Below are 21,593 nucleotides of genomic sequence, written 5' to 3'. Positions count from 1 at the left end.
GGAATCCTAACCAGCCTAATCACAAGCAGCGGACAACAAATAAATACACAATATAGACCTCCGCACCATTCCCAGCAGTTGAGAACGGCCAATGCGCTAGGGATAGGGGGTTCACCTTGGCTACCCCATAGGTCAACCAGCCCCATTTTCAACTTTAATTGAGACAAAATGGAACTAAATTCGCCACACGATGATTAGACCACAACATCACCGATCCACGAACGAATTCAAATGCGTCCAATGGAATGCTAGAGGACTTACAAAATCTAAGTTAGAAGAACTTCGCGATTTTTTGTCCATCACCAACCCTGAAATTATATCGCTCAGTAAAACCCACAGGGCCAACACCTATAATGTTAAATTTAAATCGTACCATATACTCAAGAAGAACCGCCCCAACAAAATGGGAGGAGGAGTGGCGATTTTAGTTCACAAGGCACTGCAATTTGCACTCCTAGAAGTCAGGACATCCACCGCCATTGAAGCAATAGGGGTGAAGATTATGTTTACAAATTCTGTACCAATTACCTTCATATCAGTGTATGTTCCAAAGGGAGACTGCGACACAGAAGAAGTGGCGCACCTAATAAACCACAACAATGATTTCATTACAGCTGGAGACTTCAATGGCCACCACGCTACATGGGAAACAGACGTAAGACCAAACAAGGTTGGGCGCTCGATTTACGAAGCCCTTATCCATGTACAAAATGCATGCCTAATTACACCTAAGGAATTAAGAACACGAGTAGACCCGTCGACAGGCAAACAATCAACAATAGACCTTGCGTTCGTATCACCAAGACTAGCAGCCACAACAACCGTAAGAAAAGGCCCCCACCTTGGTGGCGACCACTTCCCGTTAATCACCACTCTCAACGCAACTCCAAACAAGATAAGCGGCCGTCCATCCACATGGATCCTCAATGAAAAGAAATGGGGAACATAGAACCAATGCATAGAATCTTACCTGGAAAGCAAAAACTTCGCGCACACCATGAACCCGGAAATGGCGATGCAAATATTCTCAGACGCATTGGAGAGAGCAAATTTAGAGAATTTCAAAAAATCAAGATCAGAAGGCCCCACCAATCAGGAATCCAGAAGGCCGTGGTGTAACGAGGACTGTGCAAACCTGGTAAAAAATGCAAGGAAATCATACAAGACATGGAGAAAATTCCCCCTATCCACTGTAGCGAGGTCGGAGTGGACTAAAACGGAAGCAAAGAAAAAGAAAGGAATATTAGCAGCAAAGAGACAAGCTTGGACTAACTTCATTTCAGACCTAGGACCGAAGGACCAAACCAAAATATGGTCATTCGTGAGAAGCATGACAGGCAAAGGAACAGATCCTACACCAGATGACCGACCAATCAACAACAATCGTATGGCCACCAACGACCCCAGCGAAACAGCCGAGGTATTCGTAAACCATTTCAGCTCCGCTCATCCGACTGGCATCCCAAAACAACACCACATATCAAGAGATAATACTTAGGCCATCCCGGCTAGACATGCAAAAAACACTCAATGACCAAATAACAATAGAGGAAATAGAAAAGTGCTTACCAAAATAAAAAAGCAATGCATCGGAAAGGACCTGGTAAACAATCAGATGCTTAGGAACCTGTCATCTGCAAACAAAAAATCACTATAGCACCTAATGAATGTATCATTCAAGAACGCGTTCATCCCATCCATATGGAAGAAATCGATAATAATTCCCCTCCTAGTAGGTAGCGCTTACTTCCTGCCTAAGCAAAGCCATGGAAAGGCTGATTGCAAGCCGACTACACTGGTTTCTAGAAACCAAATCCAAAATAAACATAGATCAAGCAGGCTTCAGACGCGGGTGCAGCACTATGGACCACATTATAAGACTAGAATCGGCCATCAAATCGAGCTTCAGCAAAAAGTGCTCCACTGTGGCCGTCTACTTGGACATCTCAAAGGCATACGACTCGGTATGGACACAGGGCCTACTATACAAAATGGCCGAGTTGGGAATCACAGAGCATATACTCACCTGGACAAAAACTTCCTTACGGACCGAACTTTGAGCGTAAGGATCGGCAACCAACTCTCAACAGCAAAGGAAGTGGAGAATGGAGTCCCCCAGGGAGCAGCGTTAAGCCCGATCCTATTTAATATAATGCTGTCGGACTTCCCCAGCCACCGGAGCAATATTAGAACGATGCTATTTGCAGATGACATCATGATATACACGAAGACAAAAAAACCGTTCGACGCCGAAATAACATTACAACCAGCTATCGACGAGGCCTATGAATGGGGAAGGAAAAGCAAATTCAAATTTGCACCTGACAAATCAGGAATGATAACATTCACGCGCGCTTATAAACCGGGAGATGACCCACTACTCTTTCTGAATGGCCATAGGATCCAACCTAAGAAATCTGAAAAATTCCTAGGAGTCACATTCGCCTACAAACTGCTGTGGAAAGAACAAATAAAACAAGTTATCACCAAATGCATGAGAGTCAAGAACTTGTTTAAGGTGATAACGAACACAAAAGTGGGACCCTCCACACCAACACTCATCTTACTCTTCAAGAGCCTAGTCTAAAGCATAATAGACTACGGTCTCATAGCCTATGGCAACACCAGTAAAACCAATCTAGAAAAGCTTGATATAGTCCATCGGGCTATAATCAGGATCATACTGGGCTCCAAAATTTCAGCTAAAGAGATACTCTACACAGAATCAGACACTGCACCTATCACTACCAGAAGAAAGTGGTTAACCAGAAAATATTTGATCAATCTGAGCACCAGACCCCACAACCCGATGTACAATACGGCGAAGGAACTTTTCGACGAACAAATGGAATACCCGACTAGAAGCACCCCGGGGCTGATAAAAAAATGCGGTACATCCAGCGGCTGGGGTTATCCACGTTCGAGAACACACCACCACCATTCACAAGCTACAACTACCCCCCACCTTGCAGATCAATGCTCTGCAAGACACTATGGTTCCCAACAACAAAGAACAAAGCAAAAGCTAATCCTGTTGCAGTAGTAGAGAAATTCAGAACACTACACCAGCAAATACCAACATCAACGTTGTGCATATACACGGACGGGGCAAAATCGGAAACCTCTAAAACGACCACATGCGCAATGTACATTCCAACGAGAAATGTCTCCCAAACGTGGACCATGGACAATCAAGCAAGCATGTACTCAGCGGAGCTCCTAGCCGTACACAAAGCCCTTGACTACACATACAAACTTGATGAAAACCCACCAGAAGTGATGGTATTCTGCGACTCTAGCTCGGTGGTAAAAGCAATTGGGTCTACCACACCAGGAAACAACGAGACATTACATCAGATTAGAGAAACGATATCAAGCCTCAAATCCAGCGGGACACAAATGTCGCTCACCTGGATACCGAGTCACGTGGGCATCCAAGGCAACAAAGTGGCGGACAGACTGGCGCAAACCGAGTGTACAAAACCATCTGGAGCAAAAGCAAACCATAAGCTCTCCCCATCTGAAAAAATCTCAATAGTAAAGGCCGACTGGAGGAAAGACCACCTCCTCTATCTCAAGACATGCCGGAAACCCTAGTAGCCTTCCTCTGTCATAGGGATATCCCAGCCACGTCCTCACCATCCTGTCTGGATATCCCGGCGGTACGTCCCCTGAACGTCACAGGGATATCCTAATGTCCGGTTTTTAGGACGTCGATAAAATACCTCCACGCGACGGTCACATTTGAACATCTAGGAGATGGTCTTAAATGGACATGCTTTGAACGTTATGGAAAGTGCGTTCAGTGAACGTCCTTTTCCAGACGTCCCGGGAATGTCCGGATAGGAACGAACTGAGGATGACATTTTACTGGACCCAGGTAATATATGAATATTAAATTAAGTAATAAAATATCAAATTAGGCTGTAGTAAATAGTATTGTATTACATTGTATATAATACAACCAGATGTAATACACAATAAAATCAAGAATTACATTCAATTATGTGTATCTGCATCTGCGATCCGGCCTCGTCTACATTCCATCTATGAATAGTAAATGAAGTTAAGCACAAATACCATCAGTTATGTATGTTAAGTACCGTCTCTGGTGCTGAAATACTTTCTGTGTCACCGTCTGGAAGTGGTGAAGGTCGACGGTGTTGCCGATAGGTTCATCGCATGCATATCTTGGTTGAACATTTTGTTTATCTTGGTTACCAAATACAAATTTCAAATTTAAGCGCCCAGCAGCCAATACGCAGCAGTGCACTTGAACACTGTTTAGAAAAAAAAAATGTTGCGTTTTTTTGTGTAAGCAGAAAAATATAAAATTACAGAAATAATTAGTTCGGGTCAAATTCCGGTACTTCGTCCGGAATTTCTTCATCAGGGTCCTCTACGTTGATTGCGGTTGGCGTTGTTGTTTGCCCAGACGGAATACTCTCATCCTTTCCTAGAGCAAATTTAACTTGCTCGGGTGCCCTTTTCAGGAAATTTTTGGTCTCTTGCTCGAGATCCGATTCTTTGGCGTCTGCGAATTGCAACACGCCCTTTATTCCATCTACAAAATAAATCAAAAGATTAATGGCTAAAACTGTTGTCTGCATAACTACACACCAAAAACTGCTCGAGTGATTAGCAGCTTACATACACCATTTTTTTGTTTTCCATTGCTCATTTTTTCACCCCAGTTGCATGCTGCGCGTACTTGGAGGGAAAAAATCGAAGTCCAAGCACGCCTGACGGCGTCGGATAAAGACGAACCGCCAAGACCCCCGATAAGGGCAACCTAAATAAAAAGTTATTTAAGTTAATTATAGTTTTAAGTGAGTTAAAAAGTAACAAAATGTGTAACATTTACTTACCAATTGTCTATAGAATGCTTTATTTCCTTTGAGGCAATCTTCTAGCGGAACGATATCCGCAACGTCAGTGATCGGTAGCGGGAATGGCATGTCTTCTTTAGTTTTATTGTTACCGCTCGTTGTGTCTTGAAGGTTAACCAATTTGGTCTCGATAGAAACCAATTTATGCATCAATGCATTATAATCTTCTCGACTTTTGGCCAATTCCTTCAAAATCTTCGTCAGCAACTGCTGGATTTGACCCATACCGACCGAAGACTCCGCTTGGGGTTGACGTGGCGTCAACTGGTTGAGAGAGGAATACGATTGCGACGATCGATACTCTGCTACCGGCTGCAGAAAAATTTTAAAATTGATAATCAAAAATAATATGCAAGTTAAAAGCTTACCTGTTCTTGTTGTTGCATCCATGGTGATTGCGCTGGATACCAGCTGGTCAGCTGTTGTTCTTAGTTAAACGGCAGAGATTGGTTTATGGACGGAACGGATACGGGTGCACTGCAAGTTTGTGTGGGCTGCATGGATGCTGTGCCAGCGCATCGTTGCTGCCCGCTGATGGGCTGACTATTGCCGCAGGCGGAATCTGCATTTGGATGATACTGATTTCAATTACCAGGAACCGCTATGTAAAATAATTATAGATGACAGACATAAAAAATTAACAATTAATTTTCATTACAAGGTGAATGCCAACCACTCGCAATTCCTGTTGGCATTGGAATTGGAGGAAGTTCCGTGGTAAGATTATCTTCTTCCACATCACTGGATTCGGTTGATGTGTTGCCACGAACAGAATCTGCTGTGGGAGTGTATCTCGCCACAGGATATTTCTTGCGGCATCCTTTCCCTAGCTGGCCTATCTTCTCAGCATCTGACGTTGAGCTATAACCATTGTTACTTCCGTGGCTATGCCGTCGGGTAACTTGGTTGTAACTTGGGTCCCTTTCTCACCCCTCGACCCTCTCCCATACCCGACGGCATAGCCGCGGGTAGGGACGCAATGCAGCACATGTCGGGGCTGATCCAATATTTCAAAATGATCCTTTTTCCCATATAACAACTATACTTTTTACTAATTAAAAATCAGAAAGATAAAGACTAATTCTTTATCTTTCTGATTATTTTTACCAGGAAAAATCCGGATCACTAAGTTTTCATTAATGAAAAGGAAAATCTTGGTATTTTCATAGAAAATTTTATAAAATTTGATGGGCAAGTGTACTTATTGAGTCGAAAATATTTGCAAGTAGAAGATATGTACGACTATCCCCTTTCATCAAAAATGTTAAATGAAATGTTGATATCCAACTTATCATCCATCTTAGAGTGCTTTCCCGTTCGGGATATTATATGTAAAGCAATTCGCATTCCCATCAACATACCCGAGAATGGATATTTTTTAGTGTCTCCATTGTTGTATCATAATGTAAATTAAGCATCTATATGTCTTTCATGTCATTGCAAATAAATTATGCTCAACCATAATAATAATAGGGTGTTTTTATTATTTTAAAATATCAAACACTTTTTTACATATCTAATAGTCGTTATTTAGCTGTTCTAGTTACTAATGATGTCAAATGTGAGGCAATGGCCGATAGGGGTCACTAACGACCATATCATGTATGATGCTTATCTACAATATAATATGTTAGACTTCTTTTGGTTTCAGCAACGTACTGCTTTGTACGTGCCGGGGACAGAAAAATTGGTTGGGATAAATGGACGTTAATATGACGTTCGGAGAATAAAACGATCCGTCCAATTTCTTTTGTTCCAGCAGCGTACTAATTTTACGTACCAGGGACGTCCAACAACGCCCAAAAACGGGAGAAAACTGGCTGGGATCAACCGACGTTTTTAGGGTGTCCCCGGGAAGACTGGCGCGGGTCGATTCTCTTGCGATCCAAGCGATGTACAAAATTTCCAAACGTAACAATCAACGGATGAACCTAGCTAGGATAAACGGACGTTCTTACGATGTCCTCTGAACGAGCTGTGCTAGTAGGGAAGCCTGCATTCAGACTATGTCCAGGACAGGGCTGACCAAGTGGTTCCACCACAAGGAGAGAGCCATAATAGTATGCCTTCACAGGCTAAGAACAGGGCACAACTACCTGAATTCTTTCAACCACAGGGTGGACAAAGACGCTGACCCAAGCTGTCGGGAAGGTTGCGAGGTGATCGAAAACGTCAAACACATAATAATCGACTGCCCGTACACAGAAAGCAATCGCCAAAAAATCCACCAGCTACTGGCAACCCACGACATCGACCTCAATGTCCGCTCACTACTCGGCCTCAACATGGCACTAGATACGACAGTGCAATGCAAGATAAGGGACACCCTAGCCAATTTTCTAAACCAAACAAACCTCGTAAATATTATATGAAGCAAAAATAATTACCGTGGAGGAAGGCAGTGATAGCATGCATATGTAACATCCAGATGCGTCTGACCATCATGAATTTCCATTCCATTTTCTTACCAGGGAAACAACAAAGGCACAGCAACAGCTCCGGAAACTGCAAACAAAGGGAACAAAGATAAAAGAAGAAAAAAAACCTGAACACATGTGGGACGACATTCGACGAAACACCAACGCCGTACCGCCAATCCCTATAACAAGGATACCTAGCAAACGAAACAACAAGTAAAGACACCAAAACAAACCTCTAGCCCAAGGCCTCCAACCAAAACAAAAATAGACAAACACAAACACAACCCAAACATGGGAATCTCCACAAACGCACGCTAACTTATGTGAACACAGGGGACCTAACTAGATAATAGCTGAGACCATGCTCGAACACCAAACGACACCACCACGCGAGATCTTCTGACCAAGCAGCTCAGCAACGAGTTGAACAAACTCACCGGTAGGGCCCTACCAAACCTCCAACGCCAACACAAGATGTCCCCACAACAACCTCCCCACTATGAAGCCAACATCAACCAACAGTGGATGCCGGACCACAAACTGGAACAAGAAATCGCCGGTGCGTGAGTCCTTCATACTAGAAGGCCAAGACTGCGGCATGTATGGCCGCACTCGTGCACCTAAATACTACCAATACCAATACCAATGTAACATTTTTTGTCTTTTGTTTGTTTGAAGGTTTCCTCATTTTGCGTGACATGGACACCCTTATTTTCGACCAAGATAAAAAAACTTGGAAAATTTTTCGGCTTATTCATTTTTCGAGACATGGATACCGTGATTTTGGATCAAGGTAATGTAAGACTTATTTGAAAATATGTTGGTTTCATAATTTGTCGTCGAATGATCAAAGAAACTACGTGTTGTTAATGTACTGAATAACATAGACATCAATTACGTATCCCGTTTACCTCAGTTGATAGAGGGCGGGACTTTTAATCCGAAGATTTCTTTCCAGCGAGTTGTCATTATCGATGTTATCGTAATATGATCATTTGTTAATAGTGGTTATATGGTGTAATTGATAGCATTTCAGACGCTGACTCTGACTATCTGAGTTCAAATCTCGGTAGAACCTTTATTATCGTACCGTGGTATTTATTGATGTATATGTAGCATTTAGAAACAAACCAGCTCTTACAGGATTGACTTTAAGTAGAAATAATTTAGTTAGTTTACATAGAACTACCCCGAGTTAGGCTCGAACTCCCGACCTCGAGATTAGGAGACTCACGCGCTGCATACTGCGCTATCAAGGCAGATATATGTATTCAACACATTCGATCGAGGAACAATCCTATGATACCGTGAACTCTTTACTACCTAAATGAATAAACAACTTAATTTGTCAGCACGCGCAACTAAAATCTGGTGATCTGTACCAAGAGTAGAATCTCCCATTGTTGCCGTTACGCACGCAAAGAAAAGAAAAATAAAGGGGGGACGGTTACCTTCACAAAAACGTATTCACGGGACGGTAATGAACGTGGTGGTAGAGTGTCTACTCTACGATCCACCCGTTTACAAACCGCAAATACACGAGGGGTTTAGAGGGGAAAAACTGATACGACTTGCCATGAGCACGTTGCCACACGTGCTCCTCAAGCCTCCAGTTGGAAAAAGGCTCCGTGGTTTGAGCCGTGAATTTGGACGAGAATCGGGAGCAAAAAATACTGGTTGCCTGCCAGTATCGAAGAAATGAAAAACACTTGTAAATTTACGGGGAAAACTGTGGAAAAAGACGAAAAATTGACGGAAAGGCGGAGAGCGAAAAACTTGCGAGCTACACATGTGCTCCGGTGGGCTCGACTTTTCACAATGTCGGGTCGTCGGTAGCTCCGCCCTTCGTTTTCAATTTCCCTGACCCTATTCCAGGCGTTGCCGGATCGGGTTCGCAGGGTCTAAGAATTTTACGGTTTTGGCAACCGCTGAGTTGCCAACATCGCCGGCCCTGCGATCAGTTTGGCTAGTCGCACCTTCTCTGACGTGGACGGACTCAATTAGAAGGAGTTGATGCACTGGTCGATGGCGCTCCGTTCCGTTTGTCTGGACATGGGCTGATCGGACGTTTGGCTTTGTTCCAAAAAAGTCGAACTCGATGAACTGTTGTAGTAATGTGTCACATCGGTTCTCAGCTAAGCTGAAATGGAAACAGTTCCGGCTTTCATCTTCGGGTCGTGCAGCGGGACCAGCCACGCACCAGCCAAATGCCGTGAGATAAGCACGAGGTGCACGTTGATGGTACGGATCTTTTCTGGTCTCGAAGATCTCGATTGCAGCGGGATAGTCCTGTCCGATAAGGATAGCGACGTCTTCATCAAGCACCGAATGAATTGGCACATGAGCGAGGTGTGGCCATTTCTTTGAAAGACTCGTCAGATCGATGGAGTTTTTGTTTAGACGGAAAGTATCCATTACGTGCACATCCATGATATTGAAGGTAAAACGGCCGTCTAGCAAAGAGATGTCGAATTTAACTATCTTGTGAGTGGTCGGTCGGCTTTCTCCGTCGACAGTTTTTGTAATGACTCGTTCCGTGCGACCTTCAAGCCCGAGGAGTGTTGCTTTCTCTTTTTTGATGACAGATATTTCACTACCGCCGTCGAGGAGAGCGAAGAGATGAGTCTCCTTCCCGTTGGCACGCAAGATTACCGGAACGATAGGTAGTAGGGTTCGTTTAGTCGATCCGGTGGCTACCGACCCAGAAAATCCAGCTGTTTTGGGGCTTCCCGTTTTCGGATATAGTCGTGGGGCCCCATGCAACAGAGGGTGGTGGACACCGTCGCAATTCGCCTGGTTGCACCTCTCCGTACGACGACATTTTCGACTGAGATGGTCGCGACCTAAGCAGCGAAGACAAGCGTTGGACTCCTTCACGATGGCAGCTCTTTTTTCCACTGGAACTGATTTAAAATGCCTGCAATCCTTTAAGTGGTGAGGGTGTGTAGATTTGCACCCAGGGCATCTTGACTGGTCAGACTTGTCGGTTTTGTCGGTAGTGGTGTTGAAAACATTGTGGCTAGGAGTGCCACGCTGCTTGCCGTCGGTAGGTTTCTTGGAGGGTCTCGGTTGTGGTGTTTCAGCGAACCCAGCGCGGATGAAATACTCGGCCATAGGGACTCCGTCGAGCCATTTGTCGAGGTCCTCCACCGTAGATGAGTGAGGCTGCATAGACCAGCTTTTCTCTCCCCATCGGCTTCGTAGCGCAGGTGGAAGCTTAGAGACAAGTTGGGAAAGTGTTGCATGGCTGTGGAGCTCTAATCCGTAACCTCCAAGCTGTAGGGTTGCTACGACAGAGTGTAGATCGGCCGAAAAGGCCCGCAAGGCCTTATAATCGTTGTCTCGGAACGGCTGAAGTTTAAGCAGGGATGATGTGCAGGCCTGAGAGACGATTTGGGCGTTTCCGTATCGCTTGTGAAGTTCACTAAGGGCGTGCTGATAAAGTCCTGGGTTCAGCAAGGCTCCACCAATATCTTTCCGGATGGCCGGTGTGAGTGCATCGTAGAGATGAGCGATGCGCTCTGCGTCGGAACTCACGGCATCATGGACGAAGACTTTGAACATCTGTATGAACATGGGCCAGTGCCGTGGATCCCCATCAAAACTTGGCGCCTTCATACGTGGTGGTTTGACACCGGAACGTCCCAAGGTTGCGTTAGGTTCTTTGAGAGTATGGATCCAAGCATCTGGCGTGTAAACCCACGGACGATTCATAGATCCTTGTGGGGGAACCGTGTGACTCGGTGAACCCGATGGAAATAAAGGCGGTGTCATAACGTTGCCAGGTAACGGCATGGAGGTAGGCAGCGGCGTGCAATAACTTTGAGCGGGAAGAAACAGCGATGGAGCGGAGGACACAGCTGGCGGGACAGGCTGCCAATGATTGACCGGTTCGTAACGGTATTCAGTGTAACGTGCGAAACCAGTCGAAAATGTCGGTGGCTGTGCCTGTTGTCGAAGGCCAACATGGGTTTGCCGGTGGGCGGTTTGCGTCGCGCTAGATGTCACGGTTGAGACGTAAGAAGCCGTATTCGGTGCTGAATTTGAAACGGCATAGGAAAGCTGAGCAGCAGCTCCTATAGTCGACTGGCTTGTCGTTACATTAACTGATTGGGCTGGAGGTGTAACAAAAGTTGGGATTGGAACAGGCATCGGGACAGCGGCTGCAGGAACGTTTCGTTGTGTGATTGAGGTCACAGTCGGATTATTCGATGATTTGTTTGGGGTAATAGCTTCAATTGCCCTTGAGGCGAGCCCCCGATATTGGTTGAAGATTCCGGCAGAGACTGTGGACGTAGCGATTGGTTTCGGAGTCATGACCGGAACCGACGGTGTAAAAAGCCTGGGGGGTGTCAACGACTTCGGATGGTGCGACCCGATCATTGGTGTCGCACTCGTAGACACGCTGAGATTGCTTGAGGTTGTTGTCACCCTGATAACGTTGGGTGCCGCAATCTGATCCTGGCTTCGCGAGCTAGCTGTCTGGGAGCTGGAAGAGACCGCGCTGGTTGGCGGTGGTAGAGACTTCGTCTACGGTATGTTTGACGGGACGCTCGAGGTGACTTGCACCGGGTAAGGAGGGTTTGACTCGTCGCAGATCGTCTCGTTAATTTGCCGTTTTAGAATGGCACCGGAAAGACGTTGGGGCTCTATTTGAGCCTTAAGTTCTCTCTGTTGCCGGTCGGCCGCGACCTTCCGTTGATAATCTTCGGCTCGGCGTAAGGTCGCGTCTTCAGATGCTCTACGAGCCGCTTCGTCTTCAGCTTGTTGGAGTTTAAGTTCGGCTTCTTTCTGTAATCGTTCCGCTTCTTGAATCTTCACGCGTGCAGAAGAGACGTTGGAAGCGCGTGACGAGTGCCTGGACGAAATTGACTCTGACCTCCGGTTTGTGAACTTACCCAGGTAATTGTCACACACAGCTAACACCGCTTTGTGATCATAAATGACCGCTTGTAACCAGTCTTCCTCACCTTTGATAGCTTCATCTGAAAGGTCTGGAGCGGAAAGTTGTAAGAATCGGTCATGTATTCCTTCTAGCTCTTCGAAGTCGTGAACGTAAATGGCCCTTAACGGTCGGATGATATCACAATCATCACCTACTCGAATTGCTGTCTGCAGTCTATTTCCCGATTTGGTATGAATCGACTTTCCAGTCGTTCGGGATCGTTTGAGGCGTACAAGATCGTTAGTAGTTTCCCAATCGTATAGTTCAGTATCTTCGCCAATCGTAGGAAGCGAGAGAGGTGTTTGAGACATGATGTGGTTTATTTGTGAACGAGCGGTGGAAACAAGCGATGATTATTACAGTGAAACGGACGGAGTTAAGTTGCCCTCCTTCACAGGAGTGGACAAATAAATTAACGGAAGAGATCAATACGGGTTGTAACGAACGATCCGATCTTGAGGGTTCGGGCGGAAGAGTTCGCTTAGACCGACGAAGCGCGTTTCGTTGGTCTTGGTATTCCGCACTCGTACTAATCTCTTGGGTGGCGACGGTGACGCCTTTTTAGTAGAAGGAGCTTCATCCTCTGAAGATGGACCGACTTCGTCGATGACTTCGCAATCAGATAAATTTGGGATGAAGTCGTCGTCTTCAGGTTCCGGTGAACCAGGCGGAGTTGGTTGTTCAGCTTCCGTTGAACGAGGCCACGGATCGTATGGACGGAAGGAAAACCTTCTGGGATTCGACGGTGGTACAAAATCTGATAGACGTGGCCGAAGTTGAAGTTGTTGTTGTTGATCAGCAGTCGTGACAACAGAAGCGTCGGCGGATGCAACAATGTTCCTTGTCGCTTGATGTGACTCAAAACGTTTAAGGGCCTCCGATTTTCTTCTTTCGCTGCGTAACAGCTTGTCCGCCTTCTTCTTCTTGGCGCTGTTAAACTTGCGCGGAATGATGTTGGCTGGAAGGGACTAGCCGGAACGTAGCTGACTGGCCAGTAAGGCCCGACAAACGGATAGCGCTGATGAAAGAAATCCAGCTGACTAAGCGGATAGGCTGGAAAAACTGGAAATCTGGCGGTTTAAAGTCCGGCTGACGGAATGTTAAGGCTGGACAAACTGGGCGGCTACCGTTGAAAGGTCCAGCTGACAAAGCCGTGAGGCTGGACAAACTAGGAAGCTGCTAGTGTAAAGTCCAGCTGACGGAACGTTAAGGCTGGGCAAACTGGGTGGCTGCCGTTGAAAGGTCCAGCTGACAAAGCCGTGAGGCTGGACAAACTGGGAAGCTGATAGTGTAAAGTCCAGCTGACGGAACGTTAAGGCTGGACAAACTGGGCGGCTACCGTTGAAAGAGCTAGGCAAACCACCTTCCGAGGTTGGAATAACCTAGCTATCTTGTGTCGCAGGCGAAAAAATAACGAACGAAAATGATTCGCGGACGCTCTAGCGAGAGCCGACCAACGTAATCAGCGGGACGGAAATGAAATCGTGGACGCTCTCTCGAGAGCCGACCAACGAAATTCAAATAGAGTTTAAGCAAAAAAAGAGCCGCGGCCGTTCTTTCGAGAACAGACCAACGTATCTAGGGCGGGGGGGACACGGCAGTTATATTTTATATTACACAACAAATGATTTTAAATGCAATGTAGATATAAACACAGATGGAAAACAGATCAATGTTCGGGTCGCTGGGCTGCTGGGCTGGAATGAAGTCAGCTGGCCAATCTGTTTGCGCCGGAACAATCTGTTGAGTAGGATCGGTTGTCTGCCACGCGGGACTTCGGAAATGGTTGAATAAATACAGCCGTCAGAGAAAATCAGGATGTTGAGAGGAGTCCGGTTGAGTACGGATAAACTCGATGCGACTCCTTAAGGATTCTTGAGTTGCGTGCGTAATGGCCGCCGTGCTGGGTTTCGGATTCCCGGTCGATGCACCAATTTGTTGCCGTTACGCACGTAAAGACAAGAAAAATAAAGGGGGGATGGTTACCTTCACAAAAATGTATTCACGGGACGGTAAATTGAACGTGGTGGTAGAGTGTCTACTCTACGATCCACCCGTTTACAAACCGCAAATACACGAGGGGTTTAGAGGGAAAAAACTGATACGACTTGCCATGAGCACGTTGCCACACGTGCTCCTCAAGCCTCCAGTTGGAAAAAGGCTCCGGAGTTTGAGCCGTGAATTTGGACGAGAATCGGGAGCAAAAAATACTGGTTGCCTGCCAGTATCGAAGAAATGAAAAACACTTGTAAATTTACGGGGAAAACTGTGGAAAAAAGACGAAAAATTGACGGAAAGGCGGAGAGCGAAAAACTTGCGAGCTACACATGTGCTCCGGTGGGCTCGACTTTTCACAATGTCGGGTCGTCGGTAGCTCCGCCCTTCGTTTCCAATTTCCCTGACCCTATTCCAGGCGTTGCCGGATCGGGTTCGCAGGGTCTAAGAATTTTACGGTTTTGGCAACCGCTGAGTTGCCAACACCCATAGTTCATCTGAAATAAATAAATGAATAATATGCTTTCAGTATTTGATTTCCAATTTTTTTGTTAACACGGCTTAAACTCAATGCGTTTTCCCTGAACGAAACCTGTTAGGTAGGTGGTGTTCTGCGGTGTTGGCCATCTTGTGAAGGACTGAGAAACCAAGCCACTAGCTCAATTGACATTCTACCGGTAGATGGCGTATCCAGAATGTCACATAAGCAGACGGAAAACAACAATGTGACCGTGAGCCGAGAAGCAAACGCTGTTCCATCTTTGCTCGTTAGAGTTCGCCTAGTGCATCGGAACCAAACGGTTGTGTCTCTTTCCCTCTAAATAAGTTACTGCCATAGTTAAAAAGAGACAAAGATGCTACAAAGTGGAAAAAAAAACAAAAAAACAAAATTGTCAGTTTTTGTGCCACTCCTCCCCAGACAGTAATTGCTGCATGGTTGCGGAAACCGAGAATACACACACCGGCCCCGCTCGTGTCCGGCAACCAGCCTCAACCCATGTGCCCGAGTAACGTCCGTACCACACGATGAACTACCAGCCTACTTAAGCAAATTGGAATTTTGTGAACGAAAGCGTCGAAAAATGGCCAACTACCAGTAACAATCACAATGCCCGAACTACGGTAAGCCTACCACCCGTTATCCTTAAACTGATCGATGGCAAGGCAAATTTTCGCCAAATGGAGATGACTGAATTGAAAGCCATCATCCATGACATAACCCTACAAGTCGACAAACTGAAACGCTCGGATTCCCCCCGTGGTGGAGACCTATTCGTCTACCCCACTTATGTAGCCCAACGACAAGCTCTGCTAAAAATCACTCACGCGGTCAACCGCTCCATTAGAGCCAAACAGCTGAACTCTATCAACAGCCATAAACGCATCATACACAGAGTTCCAACCTCTGAATCAGAGACAGATCTGCTCGAGCTCTTTGCCTCTCAAGGAGTTACTAAGATTGAGCGTTTCACCAAATTGGCTGAAGGAACAAGGGGTCCCGCTGGAACCGTAGCCCTCTCATTACATAGACCCCTTCCTGCAAGGGTCACTTTAGTGGCACTCAGCTTTTCGGTCTTTAAGTATTACCCCAGTCCTTACAAATGCACCAAATGCTGGAAACTCGGCCACACGAAAAACCACTGTTCCAGCAAAGAAGACAAGTGCAAAAACTGTGGCGGGAACCAAACTGCATCAACAGCTTGCACCACAAAATGCGTCAACTGTATCAGCCCAACCCACTCCTCAGACTCAAAACAATGCCTTACCTACATGAAATGCTCGCCCTCATCAAATACGCTACGGATCATAACCTCCCGATCTCAGAGGCACGCCAAAAAATAGGTATTTCCTATAGCTCCGCTGTAAGCAGGCCAAAACCGACCCCGATCAACCAAGCCAGCCTTAACGAAATAGAAAAACTAAAAACGGATATGCGCCAATTACAGGAGACGCTAAAGAATCTCTAAAGCATAACCATTATGGACATTCAGTCCAAACTCGCCCAGGTTGCCACAGATGCAGCAAACACCAACACGAGAATCGACTCATTCGAGGAAACTGTCATCGGCAGGTTCGACAGGCTCGAAGCGTTCCTCTATGCCCGTCTCCCACCCTGTAAGGCGGAAGGATACGAGCAACCCCATTCGGATTCCGACTCGTGCGACCCACCCCCCCTCTGGGTCTAGAAGATCTAGCGGGCAACCACAAATATCCGCAAGAATGGACTACACCCCTTCAAAATCAACTTCCTTAGAAGATCCAAACAAGAAGGCCAGTTCCAAAAATAGAAACAAATGAATCTGCTCAAGTTCGTACAATGGAACGCGCGAGGCCTCACCAAGTCCCGCCTAGAAGAGTTCCGTAATTTTTTAAGTTTATCCACCCCCTCTATCGTCCTACTCTGTAAGACCTTCTGGAATAATAAATTCTCAGTTAAATTCCGCACCTACAACTAATAAAGAAAAACCGCACCGACAGACCAGGTGGTGGAGTAGCCATCCTAGTCCACCATTCAATTCCCTATACCCCTCTTATCATCAGAACCTCACCTTATATAGAAGTAGTTGGTATATCAATTAACGTGACCGGATACGGCAAAATAGATATCATATCCGTTTACTGCCCTCACGGTGACTATACCAAAAAAGAAATTACCAACACGAACAAAACACTCGTTGATGGAGATCTTAATGGTCATCACGAGTCTTGGAGCTCCAACCAACGACCAAACCGCAAATCTATCTACAGCACCCTCCTAAAAACCCCAGAATTTACCCTCATTACGCCACTGAAGTTAGGTACTTACGTCAACCCATCCACTGGCCGAACATCAACATTAGACCTTACGATAATGTCGGCCGTCCTCGCCTGTGACACAACCGTCACCCTAGGACCCTAACTTGGTAGCGACCCCCTGCCTGTCATTATTGACACTAAAATGCTGCCGGCCCACCCCGATGTTAACCCGCCCAAATTGGTCCCCTTTTACAGCCAGCCACGACCTGCTGTCCCAATTCGGTGAAACGATCACCGACCCAAAAGCAAAGGTTAAATTGTTCCTCAAAACTTTCTTCGACTGTCCTGATTCTCATGGCATCGTATACCGACCCCATGAAGAACAAATAAAAGAAGCCATGTCATCAACCAACCCATCCCCTCTCAACAAACCTATAACAACCAAGGAAATAGAGAGCGGACTCAGCCGCCTCAAGAGTAACGCAACTGGGTTGGACCTCATTCATAACAAAATGCTCGCCAACCTAAACTACGAAAACCGAGAGTATATAAACCTCACGTTCAATGCACTATTACTCCATGGGGTATCCCCGCCAGAATGGAAGCAGGCCGCGGATATACCTATCCTCAAACCGAACAAACAACTACAAGATCCTGTCTCGTACCGCCCCATCTCCTTAACTTCCTGCCTCGGCAGAGTTATGGAAAGAATCATCAAAAACATACTCAGCTGGCACCTGGAGACCAACTTTCTACTTCAACCCTCTCAAGCAGGCTTCCGACCCGGCAGAAGCACTACAGACCATTTAGTGGCCCTAAAAAATGCAGTAAAAACCGCCTTCAGTAAAGGCCGTCCCACCTACGCCGTCTTCCTAGACATCGCAAAAGCGTTCGACCGTACCCTGTCAGAAGGTGTACTTTTCAAGCTATCCACTCTAGTAATTAGAGGCCAAATCCTTAAATGGATCCAACCGTTACTAACGGGCAGATACATCCTCGTGAAGATTGGCAACTTCCTATCACCGGCGGTACCTGTCAACAGAGGAGTACCCCAAGGTGCTGTTCTCAGCCCTCTACTGTTCAATGTGATGATGAGCGACCTCCCACTCCCACTTTCAGGCACCCACACCCTCCACTACGCTGACGATGTGACAATCTATGCCCAAGCAAAAAGCCCCACCGATGGGGAAAAATTACTCCAGCCATACTTAGACAAACTCAATAGATGGGGCAGTAAATGTGGGCTCGAGTTTCTAGCGGAAAAATCTTCCAATCTAACATTCTCGCGCGCCCGAAAACCCCGATCAGCCCACTACTCTTCATCCACGGAAGGCGCATCCCATCGACCAACGCAGCAAAATTCCTTGGCTTGAACTTCGACCGGAAACTCACATGGACTACCCATATAAACGCAGTTGTAACGAGCTGCCTTAAGATGAGGAATCTCTTCACAGTCCTCAAACAGCAAAAATACGGCCCCAACACCCATACCCTAGCTACTCCCTTTAAAACATTTGTGCGTAGCAAAATACACTATGGCATGATAGCCTATGGCAGAGCCAGTTCAACCAACATTGCCAAAGTAGACATCGTCAGCCGAGGGATCCCTAGACTAATTTTAGGCGCCTTTAAATCCACCCTGGTAGAGATTCTCTATGCCGATCTAGGACTGGAACTCGTAAAGAACAGAATGAACTGGCAAGCGGCACAATACCTAATCAAGCTGAGCACACAACCCAAAAATTCGACCTACAAGCTGGCCCAACAACACATCAATAACCCTACAATATGGCCCCCTAGAAGTACCCCCGATATCTCCAAACCGCTTAGCGTGATAGCTGCCCTAGACCAACATCTTTTCAAAGCCCTTCCAGACTACACCAAGCAAAGAAAAACACCCCGCCGTGGGCAATCCCCCCCCATTCAACTTCGTATTTCACCATGAAAAAATCAGCAGCAACGCAGAATGAAACAAAAGCACGAGCTCTTTTCAACAGCTTCGCACATCAGCTCCAACAGTCTACAATCATGGCGTTCTCAGATGGATCCGTCACATGCTCTCACACCTCTTGTGCATACACCATCCCCGAAAAAAAAACTGAAGGTGCCTGCTTCCTCACACCAGGCTCTAACATCCAAACTGCCGAACTTTACGGCATTCTTAAGACCCTGGAAGCCTGCTACCACTTGGAGCCAGGCCCCCCAAAGCTTTACGTCTTTCTAGACTCGCAGTCAGCATTGATGGGAATCAATGCTACCCCAAAACAAATTTATAATCCTGTTATCAATGATATATGGTACTTACTTAACAGCCTCAAAGATAGTGGTACTCACACACACATCTCATGGATACCTCGTCATGTTGGCATCCTGGGGAACGAACAGCCAGACAAGCTGACAAATAACCAAAGCAACATCCCTGCAACCAATCGGATTGATAATTCCCTCAGTGCACCTGAAATAATTCAAAAATATAGAAGGAAATTGTTAGCCAATACACTGTTTGAACTTAAAACATCTGGCAAACCAAGCATATACTTCAGAACAAAACTTGGCATCATCGAGTGGCACCACCATCCAATCAGAGCAATAAGCATTGCTCTCCACCGACATGCCACAACAAACTGAGTAAAATAGATATGGACCAAGATCGACTTTGTCGCAATGGCTGCCCTGAAGTAGAAGACACAACTCACATTCTTTCTGCCTGCAAGCACCATGAAGTTCTCCTCACAACTTTTAAAGATTTCTTTAAGCAAAACAACCTTACCTGGAATGTCCTTACGATTTTAGGCCTCAACTCCACAATTAAGGCGAGAAGACAAATCCAAATCAGAGACACCTTGGCTTCATTCCTCTTCAAATTTAAACTGTACCTCGACATCTGAATATTGGTGGCATTACTAGGTAGTAATATCTAGTATTACCTAGTTACCTAGTAATACCTAGTTTTTTTTTCACTACTTTACCTAGTTAAACTTTACCTAGTTTCTCTCCGGGCTACTTTAGTAATAGAAAAACCTAGTTAAAAACAAATACCTAGTAATAAGAAAAACATTACCTAGGTAATTTGACTTTTTTTTATACTGTTGTCAAATGATTAAAAACTCAAAATTTCTGTTAATTGTAATATGTCGCTTATTGCTATTCATTTGTTTCCTTTTTTCCCTTTCCCTGACAGAGCCTGACGCCTGACTGAGTTAGTCTATCAGTCTATCTACTGTTGTTTGGAAATTACATGCAATTCTGCACCTGAAAAACTCAAAGTTTAAGTATGAATATGAAATCAATGGTTATTTTACAAGAATTTGTTAGTTTTGTAATGTATTTAATTGTATTGCAGGGACTTATTTAGTTTGTCTAGCATTTTTTCATTGGAATTGTCACATCCTAAAGTGAGTCAACTTCATTTCACTTGCAACTGTTGCAAGCTGCACCTGAATAACTGACGTATGAATTTGTTCATAGTTGTACAGGCATTTCCGATATTTTTGATATATTGTATTGTATTGCAGGTCACATCCTAAGTGAGTCAAGTAGTCAACTTCATTTCACTCGCAAGCTGCACATGAATAAATGAGTGTGACTCTGACGTATGAATTTGTTCATAGTTTTAATAGCATTTCTTATGTTTTTGATATATTTTATTGTATTGCAGGTCCTGATTAAGTCAGTCCATCTACTTTTGATTGACAATTGTCACATCAACTTCATTTCACTCGAAATGAAGTTGAAGAAATACAGAAAGAATAATCAAAGAATCAAACTGCTCGTATTGTCATTTAATTTTTCTCATATTTTAAAAACTAGGTATAACTAGGTTACCTAGTTTTAAATTACTACCTAGTTTTTTATTACTACCTAGTTTTCTTGCCGCTACTTTTTACTATTACCTAGTACCTAGTTTTTCGGCCACTACTTTACCTAGTAATTTTATAAAACTAGGTATTTAGTAATAGTATTACCTACTTTTTTTCGAAAACTCGGTAAAAAGTAATAGTAATACCTAGTTTCAAAAATAACTAGGTTGCCATCAATACATCTGAATCACGTTCCTGACACAACAACAGTCTGAGTCTAAACAGAAATAACTCGGTGATGTGTGGAACCAAGCCCCATGACGGACAAAAGCCTACTTGCAGACTTTGTGACGATGATAAGACCCACTTTAGCTACAATTGCCCGACATTAAAACGAAACCAGGAACCCACCATTGTCCAAAAACCTGTTCCCAAAATGACTAAAAAAAAGAGAACATTATACAGAATCCCGTAGTAATTCCCTTAGCTTAACATTCCATGGTTTCCAAGGTACTTTTGGAGGGTGAATTGTAAGATTCACCCTCAGGAGGGACTCAAAATTTTGAAACTGAAACCATGGACACTCTTACCAGTTTCTTGACTGTACCTTCTAAAGATAACCCTTCGAAACCAATTAAGAAATCCCAAATGAAAGCCCCTGACACAGAGAAACAAGACGAAGAACCAATGACAATTATCAAGGAATCGATGGAACCCGACATGGCGGAAATTGAGATCATGGAACCTGACAAAACAAAGGACCCCCTAAGAATTCCCACGGTACCAGGAAACAAACGCTTCAATCCTA

At 45.2% G+C, this 21,593-nt stretch overlaps 1 long non-coding RNA gene and 1 pseudogene across 1 annotated transcript; both read left to right on the top strand.

The window, feature by feature from the left end:
* Positions 1–2,809: 2,809 nt before the first annotated feature.
* On the top strand, positions 2,810–7,261 carry LOC116930485 (annotated as a pseudogene).
* Positions 7,262–20,226: 12,965 nt separating this feature from the next.
* Positions 20,227–20,563, top strand: LOC123466668. The gene is made up of 3 exons (XR_006641502.1): positions 20,227–20,257; positions 20,329–20,435; positions 20,501–20,563. It is a non-coding gene; the product is annotated as an uncharacterized LOC123466668 (long non-coding RNA).
* Positions 20,564–21,593: the final 1,030 nt, after the last annotated feature.

Source organism: Daphnia magna, unplaced genomic scaffold (genome assembly GCF_020631705.1).
Source record: "Daphnia magna isolate NIES unplaced genomic scaffold, ASM2063170v1.1 Dm_contigs112, whole genome shotgun sequence".
NCBI lineage: Eukaryota > Metazoa > Arthropoda > Branchiopoda > Diplostraca > Daphniidae > Daphnia > Daphnia magna.
This window is presented reverse-complemented; position numbering and strand designations above follow the sequence as displayed.